The 13,001-nt window shown below is 39.6% G+C and overlaps 1 protein-coding gene across 7 annotated transcripts in view; it reads left to right on the top strand.

Annotated features, from left to right (window-relative positions):
• Positions 1-1,289: 1,289 nt before the first annotated feature.
• The window catches only part of LOC139934396 (b(0,+)-type amino acid transporter 1-like), a 70,143-nt gene continuing 58,431 nt past the window's right edge, over positions 1,290-13,001 (top strand). For 5 of the 7 annotated variants that reach the window (XM_071928611.1, XM_071928607.1, XM_071928614.1 and 2 more), the window contains exons 1-3: positions 1,290-1,695; positions 11,734-11,846; positions 11,959-12,287. The gene's annotated coding sequence lies outside the window, so the exon portion shown is untranslated. Of the gene's footprint in view, positions 1,696-10,569; positions 10,709-11,733; positions 11,847-11,958; positions 12,288-13,001 lie in introns of those variants that run through there. The other 2 variants (XM_071928608.1, XM_071928609.1) reach the window with 2 other exon arrangements.

Raw genomic sequence — 13,001 nt, 5'->3', positions numbered from 1 at the left:
ACGTAGAACGTGTGGAAAGATGCATGGACTCAACTAACTTTCATGACTTAAAGGAACACGTTGCCTTGGATCGGACGAGTTGGTCTATACAAAGCGTTTGAAACCATTTGTTATGAAATGGATATGGTTAGAAAGATGTTTTAAAAGTAGAATATAATGATCCACACAAGTATCACTCAAAACTGTACGGTTTTCTTTTTACGTCGCAAACTATCACGGTCGGCCATAAATGGCCGACCGTGTTATTGGACGAGGTAAAAAGAAAACCACGCAATTTCGAGGCATATTTGTGTAGATCATTGTATTCTACTTTAACAACATCTTTCGAACCATATGCATTTTATAACAAACGGTTACAAAACGCTTTTTATAGACCAACTCGTCCGATCCAAGGCAACGTGTTCCTTTAATGATATCCCCGAAGTTTCAGGGACGCATTTCGTATGTCATTGATCGAAGAATTAAATATCAAGTTTGTGACTTCAATTCACAAAACGCTATAATTTTATTTTTGTTAGAGCTCAGTAAAACTAAGTGGTTTTTTTTATCTCTGGTGCTCTGACGCACATTACCAACATTTGCTAATTGTGTTAGAGCACCAGCGATTTAATTCATGGATATCCCAAAGTTTTATTTACTCTAAATTGCTTTTTATGCATCAGTTTGACGAGTTACGTTTTCCTTTAGGCATATGAAAGCCATTAGACACTTTCGGTAAACAGTATTGTCCAAAGGCCCACACTTCGTGTATCACAAGTTATAGTAACAAACCTCTGAAAATTCGGAGTCGGGAGAAAATAATGGTAAAAACCCACCAATGTTTCCGCACGTTTCGCCGTGTCATGACATGTATTTAAAATAAATCCGTTATTCTCGATATCGAGAATTGATAATTGTTTTAATGTTTTCTCAAAAAATTAAAGCATTTCATGGAATAATAGAGTTCACCATTACCTTCTGTAAACCCTATAAAGTTATTTGTAAATCTGTGAACTTTTTTTTTTTTTCTGTTTCGAAAGTGTCGTATCATGCACTGTCCTGGTGTAATGGGTTTTTCGACTAAATTGTCGATGTTTCATGAATAATGTTTTTAAAAACATAATCTGGCCAACCCAATATTATTGTGATTTTGCCTGTGACATTTTCCGAATGTTTCTTCCTTTACGTACGAAGCTGATGATGATGAAGTGAGCCCTCTTGTGCCAACAATGTTTGGCATGTTTACATTCCTACGCCCCCCCCCCCCCCACCCCCTTCACACACACACGTACATCCACGTTGTTCTTGTTGCATAGCGCCATCGCATGTGTCCGTCTGCCCGCCGTGCTGTTATTTTTATAACCAAATAAAATATAGTTTTAGGATTGGATCCAGACAGTTCCAGTTCTATAGCTCCCCGCTATGCTAGAGTAGCTCAAGCTAGCTATTTTGCTTGGCAGAAAAAGCTAAACAATTCCAGCGGCGCGAGAGTTGATTTCGCTGCACGCTCTGATCTGATTGCCATATTGCTGATCCACAACCACATGGTTCTGGTTGAGTTGTGTTTCTTTCTCTTCTCAAGTGGCGGGGTTCCAATGGTGATAAACAGTGACATTTGACGACAGTCGTCGGTTTCTCTGGTCCTCCGGCTGGTAGTGGTGACAACAGCCTGGTGTAGTGGTAGTGGCAGTGTACGGCCGTGTTCCTCGTATAAAAGTAAGTATTTAATTTAATATGTATCGTAGGCCTAGGAGGTCCTGTTTTCGAGGTGTCCCTAAAATCGTGGCAAATCTTTTACCTCTCTGTGCGCGATGTAAACAGTCCCTAGATAAAAATTGTGTGCCAAGCAACCTTGACCAAAACTTAGAAACATGTAAGGCTCCACTGGTCATTTGCACTTGTAAAATACAAAATGTTTGGTATTTGAGGCATTTCTACAAGGTTAAAAAACATGTCAATGTTGAGGCCATATACAAATATTTGCCCATCGAAAAAGTTTCATCAAACACTATTTCAATTCACAATTCATGATGATCAAAATCATGTGACTGAATGTTTTGCTGAGCATTCTGGAAAAAAATACAGAAGCCTAAAGAAGCCATGTGCCTTATATCATTTTCTAATATTTTTGGAGATTTTTATTTTTTAACCCTCATATCAATATTATTATTAATATTAAAATTTAAACATCAGCTTGTTGATTCAATTATCGCTGTTTATTTATACGCTTAATTAAAAATATTAAGGGGGAAAAAAAATAAAAATAACAAAAATCAGATTTGGAAGCCAGTATTCAGTAATTATTCACACATTTTATTTTATTTTTTATTTTTTGCAAGTTACCATGGTAATTTCTAAAATTTAATAAAAAAAATATTTTGAATAAAATGAAGGCAACTGCTGGCTATAGAGTCATACACAGAGTCTCAAAGAACACTTGTAGTCACTGCAGATGTTTCTTCCATGTATGGCTTCAACGGGAAACCATACTGTCTTGTTTGCCGTGAAAACAGGAAAAACGCAGTGTGTTTTCTTTGTCTTTCATGAATGCGCACATGGTACAAACGATTGCGATATTTTTTGCCTGTTCTTTTGGGTTTTTTTTTTCACATGAAAATCGGAGTTGTAGAAGGTGAGTTGTAATTGACTTCTTCATTTACCGTTTGTGGTGTTTTCATGAATATATCATAGCATATTTTGAGGGTGGTTGGTATTCAAATATGTTTTTCGATTTGGTGGGCGAAAGCGTACACAAATGTTATCAGGTCTCAAAAAAGTTTTTTTTTTTTTTATTATATCCATACGACATACGACGCCATAAGTTGCGTAAAGAACCAAGTGCGCAAGTGCAAACTCACAGACGTCCCGTTGCCCATTGTTTGTGTTTTAAGGTATGTGGGTGATTACGAGGTGTCGATAAACAACCGTGGTACCACGGGTTTGGCTTTTAAAGTCCCTTCGTTCAAACTCCTTCTCTTCCTTCCTCTATGGTTATACTGGCAGTTAGCTTAGAGATTGGTGTCCCCCTGTTGCTCCAAAAGCCAAAGGGTTGGTGGTCGTCTAAGCTCAAAATGTCAGTGATCAACACTTTCATAATAATAATAATAGGACGTCAGTGCACGCAACCGAGGAGTCCAACCTGGGCTACTGGACCACAGGCCTATTTGGCCAGTGATGTAAGTGTATGGCCAGTAACTGAAGACTAAATGGTGTTTTATATTAATTAATATTACCTTCCATGTCATTGTGTAATTTTTTTTTCAGAATTTGTTGAGTATCGAAGTGCTCTTACCCATAAAATAAATGAAATTAAATGTATGTTCTCTTAAATGCTTGTTCTGGTTGTGAGCTTGTTTCTGGTCCAGTGTAAGTTTGAGCTACATTTGTACCTACGTGTACAAGCCCTGTAGTAGAATCCCCCCCCCCCCCACCTCCCCCCGAAAAAAAGAAAAGAAAAAAAAGTCGGTCAAGTTTTGAAAATATCATTGGAAAACTGCCACCATTGGGTTTAAACTTTCTTTTAAAGGCAGTGGACACTATTGGTAATTACTCAAAATAACTATTAGCATAAAACCTTTCTTGGTGACGAGTAATGGGGAGAGGTTGATGGTCTAAAACATTGTGAGAAAAGGCTCTCTCTGAAGTGCCATAGTATTTGAGAAAAAAGTCTTTTTCCACGAATTTGATTTCGATACCTCAAGTTTAGAGGTCTCGAAATCAAGCATCTAAAAGCACACATGTTCGTGTGACAAGGGTACTTTTTTCTTTCATAGTTATCTCGCAACTCCGACAACCAATCAAGCTCAAATTTTCAAAGGTTTGTTATTTTATGCATATGTTGATATACACCAAGTGAGAAGACTGGTCTTTGACAATTACCAATAGTGTCCACTGTCTTTAAGGAACCAATAAATTTAAATTCACTGGGTAAATTTATGTACTAAATGTAACCTGAGGTCATGACCCTGAACTAAAGCTTGTTTTAAACTGATTTCAAAGGAGCAACTAAATGTTTATAAAGTTGTAATCTCAAAGTTATTTTTTTATCACGAGGTAAACTCAACCGTTTCTTGTCATAAAAGCCTTTGTTGTAATCCTAGCTTAAAGCGTTGTTACCAACAACCTTTAGTAGAAAGTTGAAAATTATATATTTTCTTTTTCCAATTACTCCATCCTTATAAATATTGCCCGCTGTGTTTAATTGGGGCCCTGCTGTTCATACAGGTCATAAAACTGGTTTAAAATTTGAAACAAGAAAATTCAGGTGGCGACGAGATGTCAGCAGCTAAGCATCTGGCCTTGATAAAAACTATTTAATGGAATCTTGGCAATGAGTATAATTGTAAAACATAAATATTCACTAGGCAGTGGTTTTACTCTGAGACGGGATCCGGTTGGGAGCTTTGCAACGATTTGAACCTTGTCGACGGGGGCCTCATCTTCCTGGTCATTAGTCTAATCCAAATTAATCTTATGAAATAGAATACAGACATGACAGATGCCTGGAAGTCCTGTACCTTATAAATGTAAGATCCAGGCACGGCAGGCCTGGAATTTACACACAGGACATGAATGCCAATGTCATGGCCTCTGTAGCCCCTGATCTTGGCCTTGGTGCCCTTCAAAAGTTTCCCCATTGACTTTTAAAAAAGAAATAATGACAATGGAAGGGCACTTCTGTTGGAAAATCTAAAAGTCAATGGGACGTTTTTGAAGGTGCAACTAGGCAAAGACCACGGGCAACGGAGGCCATGGCCTATCATGTAGCGTGTGTGTATTTCCAGGCGTGCAGTCTATACGGATGTAAGCATGGGCACTATCCACTGGGAGCCTGCCTGGTAGAGCAGAATTACCTACCCAACTTTTTACAAATCCATGGGCAGAAGTGTCGAGACCGGGACCGGAACTCCTCCGCTGACATCACCAGAGCCAGGGCCCAGCTATAACCAGACCGCTCGGTTATGACACGCCACATAATACGTCACACTTAACCACTGTGTGACAGTATTGTATTTTAAATTTCCTTTGTGCATCATCAGGTGATACCTGGTGTCGGCCAATTATTACGGTCATTGCATTCAAACGGCTGCCTGTTTGTACACCTGTAGCATTAACCCATATATATATCCACTTCACATTATAGTAACCTTGGAATAAGATTTGTACTATATACGTACATACGCATGTAGCCCGGGGTTCAAAAGCGGATTTACTTACCTGGATTTGTTGCACACTCTGAGCTTGTGTTTCTTTCGATCGTTACAAAACCTGCGGGTACTTTGTGTTAAAAGCCGTCATCATTCAGAGCTAAAGAAGTTGTCCTCTGTACAGCAAACCCTGATTGACCTAGAACCCATTGCCTTCAGAGTATAAGATCTGCAAAAATTAGCAGAAAACTTTGCTTACTGCAGGCACTTTGTTCTTCTAAGGTCAGTGCCAGGCTTGGAAATGCACGTACACCTACTCCATGCCCTCTTTTGCCCTGGTCTTGTCCCTGGTCAAAAGTTTCCCATAGACTTGAAAGTTTTTCCAATGGGATTAGAAGTGCCCTTTACAAACTGTACCAGTAAATGGCCTTGCCCCGATCTTAGCCTTGGTGCAAAGTTCCCTTTAGGCCTACATGTAAACTTTTAAAAAGATTTCCTGATGGAAGTGCCCTTTGCAAACTGAAAAAGGCCTTGCCCGGTCTTGGCCTTGCCCGGTCTTGGCCTTGGTGCTCGGGGTTCAAAAGTTCCCTGTTAATTAAAGATTTCCCAATGGAAGTGCCCTTTGTAAAGTAAAATTCCTTGCCCGCGCAACCACAATTGGCGTTCTCCCATAAAAGTGGTCTGCTGAATGGTCAAATGATATTTAAAACAACTGACTATCAGAACCAGTAAATGGGCTTGTATAATTTTCAAAACTTTTACTGACCAGAAAGTTGGTTCTAGGACCAGAATCATATGAGAAATTTTCTACACAGTGTATCACATTCGAGATGTTTTATTGAAACAAGCTCAAAGGAGGATTTATCTTATAAATTCTGTCTTAAAGGCAGTGGACACTATTGGTAATTACTCAAAATAACTATTAGCATAAAACCTTTCTTGGTGACAAGTAATGGGGAGAGGTTGATGGTATAAAACATTGTGAGAAACGGCTCCCTCTGAAGTGCCATAGTTTTCGAGAAAGAAGTAATTTTCCACGAATTTGATTTCGAGACCTCAGATTTAGAACTTGAGGTCTCGAAATCAACCATCTAAACGCACACAACTTCGTGTGACAAGGGTGTTTTTTTCTTTCACTATTATCTCGCAACTTTGATGACCGATTGAGCTCAAATTTTCCCAGGTTAGTTATTTCATGCATATGTTGAGATACTGTGAAGGCTAGTCTTTGACAATTACCAATAGTGTCCACTGCCTTTAAATGGTAAATATTTCACACGTTTCAATTCTCAACACCATTGAAAGATAAAAGTAATTCTTAGTTATAAAAAATAACAGAAAGGTAATTTGTTGATCAATTTGACTTGTAGTTTTTTTTACAGTTTGTAGTTTTAACTGGCACGGTTCTAAAATCTCTGGCCTCAGGCATGCGGTCTAGTGTAAATTTTGAGTCCTGGGCAAGTACAATGTAAGGTCACTTTCTATGGACTGCTTGCTTTAAAGCAGAATGTCCAGGGCACCAATGATGTGTTACTCCAGGCATGTGTTGTGTACAAAATCTGCCAGCAAGTTAGCATGCATTTTTTTCTGAAAGTACAACTCTTTTGGTTATGATACATCATGGAGGAATCTCCATGGATACATGTACTGTAGATCAAACCTTTGAAGGGAAGTTTGGTAAGCAGAGGTGTTTACAGACTTTATGAAACTGGCTCCTGGTGAGTATGCCCATGAAGGCTATGTCCTACGTGACCTTCTACAGTGAACTGCTGGTGAACTTCTCACAATGAAACACTTTAATGACGAACTGCTGAGTAAAAAGTGGCAGGGGGGACCATTTGCAGTCTCAGAAACCCAGTGTTACCGGTACTCCATTTTATAAAGAGAAAGGTGCATTGTGTATCACATGCACTGTACGTTTTGTAATCACTCTTAAAAATAAGCAGCCTACACAACAGCTTTCCCAAGTAATAGCAAACAAATATTGCTTGAATATTTCTGCTAAGCAGAAATCAGCAGTTCCTGCTTAATAGCAAATCTACCATTGTTGATTGCTCCATGCTGTAATTGATCCATTAAACCAATGTATTTTTATGTTTTTTGACACCTGCTTAGCCAGTCGACACATGCAATTAATATGGTTATAGCCAATCTACAGTACAAGTGCAATCTGTGATATCTGCTAAGCCAATCTACACATTGATGTCTGCTTAGCTTAGCCGATCTATCAATTATGTAAATGTGTATCTGCTTAGTAAATCTACACTGGAAACTATAATGTTGTTTACATACATGTAGCCCATAATATTTCCCAACGCCCAACAAAATTAGCCTGCTTTATCTAACGAACACTTAATCACACAACATGCATTGATATGATGAGCGTTAAATACCCACCCATATGGCTCGTAAAATCTAGTGAGGTGTCTTTGAGTGACTGACCTACAGTGAAATTTACATGCGTTGATGTACAGTACGTGATAAAGCGATGAAGATGAGCTGTAGAGTGCTATATTGGTGTGTACTGCTTATTGTTTTAAATCCAGTTGTCAACCTGGTTTAGTGTGTGTGTGAGTACAGTAAGATCACAGAGGAAGGAAATGACCTAGTTTTTGATTTTGTGTACAAGAGATACACTTCTTGGCATTAAATGGTGTGCGCAACGATAATACGTTTTACCATGGAGGGTTTTACTAAGAAACAAATATATATTTACTGATTTGCATAAAAAATTGCCATAATGGAAAAACTTTCATTTAAATATTTTTGCCTGAAGTTGAAGCCTGAAGTGTTTTTGGGGATGTTTTGGGGATATTTACTCAGGTGAATCAATTGGACTTCTGCAGTGCTTTTCAACTTTTTCCTAAAAAGCCCTTTTGTGTCATTTCATATTACAATTGAATGTATTTTGCTTCGAGGTAAGTTATAGTACATAAGGACTGTCATGATTCAATCACTAGTGCAAGGTCTATCCCCTCGGGCCTAGGAGTGACCAGAAGCGGGGCCTATCCCCCCCCCCCCCCCACACCCCCCCCCCCCCCCCCCCCCCCCCCCCCCCCCCCCCGCCTGCTCTGGTCACTCACACAGTCCCCTGAGGGAATAGGCGTGCTCTAGTGACCTCATTGCCAGTCCATTAAGATTCTGCCTCAAAACTTACACTTCTCATTGTGATTTAGCAAAATTGAAATGAATGACCATATCTTAACACTATGTATGTACATGTATTTGTGCATCTGTGACATTACTTTTACTCACTCTTTTCCTTAAATAATAAAAATAAAAAAAATATAAAAAACAATGTCAACCTTTATAAAATTTTAGTAAAGTTAGGTTTTTAAATGACATGTTTAAATGAAAAGAAACAAGCTGTAACACATAGAGCAAACATCAGTCTTCACTCTTCATAGACCCATGGACTCTTAATAAACAAGTCGTCATCGGGAAAGAAAATTGTTAACAAAACAAACCCCTTCATTTGACTCAAGCTATACTAATTGTTAACAGAAGACAAAAAATCGACATAATCCTGTCTCTTTCCTAACACCTCAGGTCATAAACTCATCATCTTTAAAAGAATCCCCTTCACAGATTTTTCCAATTAGGAACTTGTCTCTCGCTCTTCGAATTAAAAACAGAGCCCTACCGCGGCGGCAAGAGGAAGCCGCTATCCCCTGCATAACCCTACCATGAATTTCGGGAAAACAAAACCCCCACATCCCAAGGGGGTCTCTGTTGCTGTATACGTAAGCAGGGGGGCATATAGATTTTGTCGATGACCGTGTCGTTTTCCCTGAACAGTTGGGATGAAGAGCTTCCGGACTCGTACGTCAATGATAATATTTTTTCAGTTATTTTCGGGGGACGGGATTGATCAAGTTGTGGCGTGATCAATGAAGAGGCCCAACAATACTCTTGGGATCGTTTTGTTTTTGAGTTTGCCTCTTCACGGCCCATGCTTGTAATTGGTTTTTGTCATGTCGCATCAGAGATGTACAATTTATAGGTTAGCCCTGGTCCGCCAGAACCCCTAGGAAACCAAAAGTTTGCCTAGATAAGCCCATGTACCCTAAATTAGATACCATCTACATGTACTGAAAAGAAAAAGGCACTTGAAGGTTTGTGCACAGAGACTTTGGTGCCCCATCAAATTCCCTTATACTTAGTTATAGACTCTTTGGGTTGCTAGTGAAATCGCCTTTTTTTTCTCATAAATCTTTGAAAGTGGCTTGTTTCAAGTCTCTAGATAGAGTCTATAAATTGAAACACACATTATTTGGCTTTATTTTTAAGTAGGCTTAAATTCTTGACTCACTAGCTCGATCCATAGCAACAACAGTGTTATATAAACCCATATTGCACGGCCCATATCACAACCTGCGTCTATGTCACGGGCCAAGTTTGCTTGGCTTTTTGGGTGTGAGACGCAAAAGTGCTATATTTTTTACGTATTCCACTCGTGCTTGTGTAATTAACTTACATCGATGTGTGAAGGCATAATATACTCAGGGCTACAGGCCTGGAATTTCATCTTTGAGAGGGCAAGGCCATTTTCATTTTGAAAAGGGCACTTCCATTGTAAATGTTGAAGTCTATGGGAAAGTGTTCACACCAAGGCCAAGATCAGGGGCAATGAGTGTCAAGGCCTCTATGTAATTTCAGGCCTTGTACTTTCCCTGATATGAGTGCTTTGAATTTTTTTTTACAGCCATACTTCTCAAGTGGAACTTGAAACACATTTTAGTACAAGTTCATTTGGGTTGTGTACATTTCTGACCACTTAATTAGGGTGTTGAAATGATAAGCACTCCAAGTGGATTAAAAAAAAGGGGAATATTATGTAAACTTAAAAGCTGTTTTTACAACACTCAACGACAGCATGATTTGTGAGCATCATACAATAGAAACCAGTGCAGTTGACTACACAGATAATCTGATTTCTTCAGACTTTGCAGACTGAATTGAAAAAAAATTTGACACCAAACCCAGCCAATTCCACAACAATGGGGGAGAACTAAAGGCACCTCTCACAGTGTGCTTAAGTCCCACATGGTCAGGCAGCCTTATTCTGGTTGAATAACCCAATAACACAAACATTAGCCACTTCGTCATGGGGTGAGCGCTAATAATAATAATACAAGAAATGAAACATAGCCCCCCCTCCCCTCCCCTCTCCCCCCTGGCAAACCCAGGCACGCTCGCTCCGGCAGTTGATCCTCGACCATCTAGGGTTACATCCAGTAGCACAAAGAAAAATACCTCTCTGCATATATTCCCCGCTGCATATATAATCCAGCCGGGTTTTGCATTTCAAAGTCACCATGGCGTTAATATTGGAGGAGTTTGTACATGTTAGCATGGTCTACGTGATGACCTAGTAGTACTAGCTGGCTTTAGTTTGCACGTGTGCCTCTTGTCGTCTGCCGCCGCACCGTCAGATCTGTGATCGAATAATAACGCTGACGTTTTATTAGGAGATAAGAGACTTGTTATTTAGGAGACACATCACATCTCTGTGTGTTAGTCCGTGCAGCGGTCAGCAGCAGAGAGCCTAAAGCACTGTGGCTTGCAGATCTTTATTGAGGGTACGGTAAATGTACTTTAGTTTATACAGAATACATTATAGAATTTACAAACTCTGATATTGTGTAAGAAACGCCAACGCTAGTGCTGGATTGGAAGCAGCGTATAACACCTACGTCTCTGAACCTTTATTATTCTCATTGACGCAGATTCTTCATCCATGGTGTTGGACTAATGTATCATGACTGCATCCATGTCTTCAGGCCTGGAATTTTACCTTTGAAAGGGCAAGGCTATTTCCATTTTGCAAATTGCACTTCCATTAGAAAATCTTAAATTTGATGGGAAACTTTTGAAGGGGCACCAAGGCCAATACCAGGGGCAGTGGAGCCTATGGCCTTTGTGGCCTGCATGTAAAAAACTGTATTTCCAGGCCTGTGTCTTGTACCCTTCTCTGAATAGCAATGATAGGTAGAGAGTCTCATCCACCAAAAATGGGACTGACCATTTTCTCTTCCTGCCTCTGGTTTAGGAGGTGTCTGAATTACTGGCTTTGGCTTCAGCTGGATCCCTGTGTCATCATGCATTGAGCCAAAGGCCCTTTTCGAAACGATGGCTTTGGATTCGGCTCAGGCTAGCTTGGCCCCACCGGTTGTTTTGACATTGCACGTGCTTGGGGTATACGCGCTCAGGGCTTCAGACGAGAGAATAGAGTTTTGAGCCGAATCCAAAGCTGAAGCCATGGTTTTGAAAAGGGCCATAGGCTGCACTAGAGCAACACCCTTAGCAACAGCTATAGCCAAAGCCGCCAGTAGCCACGTAGATTACATTGAAGGGAACACATTGTGGCTTCATCCTGAGAAAGATCTATTAACTGCGGAAGCTTCACAATCATGTTCAACAATTTATTTTCACACAGCTCACAAATTGTGAACACACAGCTGCTGTTGATCCTTGTCCTACCTCAGTTGGGAAAATGGATTTCCTCCGATAAAGCCCTGCATTTTTGGGTACACATGTTTATACACAGAAGCTTTTTGTGCCATCAGCCACTTTACTAAACGCTACCTGTTTTCCTTGCCTACAGAAACCAGCTGTCAGAGGTCAAAGGGCACCCTTAAGACGACAACAGATTTCTGTACAGTGTGCCGGGATAAAAAAAAACTCAAGGGTGCGACAAAAAACAAACTTGGTGAACAGGTAAGGTTGAATCACTGGTGTTTATGTTGTTGTGCTGTCTGAGGATCTAATTTGCAAGCTAAGCACTTTTTCCAGATATTTACATGGCAGTTATCTCTTTGACTGACTATAGACTGTAGGTCCAAACCGAAGTCTTTGGAACCTGGTCACCTTTAGAATGAGCAAAAGACGGGATCCGGCCGGAATTGACGAGGGGGTATACCTCGGTTGGAAACCAGGACGATCAGGCCGTACCGACGCCTGATTTGGACTTTCATCCTAAAAGACGACTAATTCCCCTTGAACAATCAACACCCAGACACACTGAGAGAGAGAGAGGAACATTTTAAAAGAGTTTGGACAATCGTGGACTGATCCGCTACTGAAATTGGTGCCCTGCAGTTGAACTTGGTGCTATCCAAAGGGGGTCTGAAAACGCGTTAAGACTTTCAGAGAGTGAACGTAAGTTGATCTGGAAGTGCCTTGCCAGGGTGCCTTGGTAAGAGGCACTATTTATTCTCTCTATGTCTTCAGTCAACACCTTCGATAATGAAAAGCATTCTTTTTTTCATTCCAGGCACATTATTCTGTGTAGTGGGACTTGAGGCCAAGTTTGCATGTTGTGCAGAGTGAATTAATGTTTTGATGCATGTAGTTTTAAGGACATGTAAGAATAGTCAATGATTACAAAACAATTTGAAATTGGGGTCGGGTAGGTCAAAAGAAATAACTGAAAATTGAATAATTATTTATTAATAAATACGTACAATACATGTATATAGTATACACATACATATAGTATAGTATACACATGTATAATATTAATACAAGAAAAAGAAGAAGACAAAATTCAAAGCTGGCTTAAGCTGGCAAAATTGTCATAATTTCTGACTAAACTACAAAGTTGTTTGTCTAAGCCAGGACAAAATACTGGAAACAACTAATGTCATACATGTATAATGGAAGACCTTTGACATGATCTGAAATAATCTGATTCATTTGAAATATTAGTTTGTTCTTCAGTATAGGTTATACTATGAAGCCATTCAATAATTATTTAAAAATTGGGGATAAGTGTGTGGGTCAAAATAATTTAAAAAAAAAAATTCAAAAAAAAATAGTTTGAAACATTGACTATTCTTAAAGGTCCCTTAGAGTTTGTGTAGATAGTGCATG

Source organism: Asterias amurensis, chromosome 3 (assembly GCF_032118995.1).
Source record: "Asterias amurensis chromosome 3, ASM3211899v1".
NCBI lineage: Eukaryota > Metazoa > Echinodermata > Asteroidea > Forcipulatida > Asteriidae > Asterias > Asterias amurensis.
The sequence above is the reverse complement of the archived record's forward strand: the minus strand, read 5'-3'. Positions and strand labels throughout refer to the sequence as shown.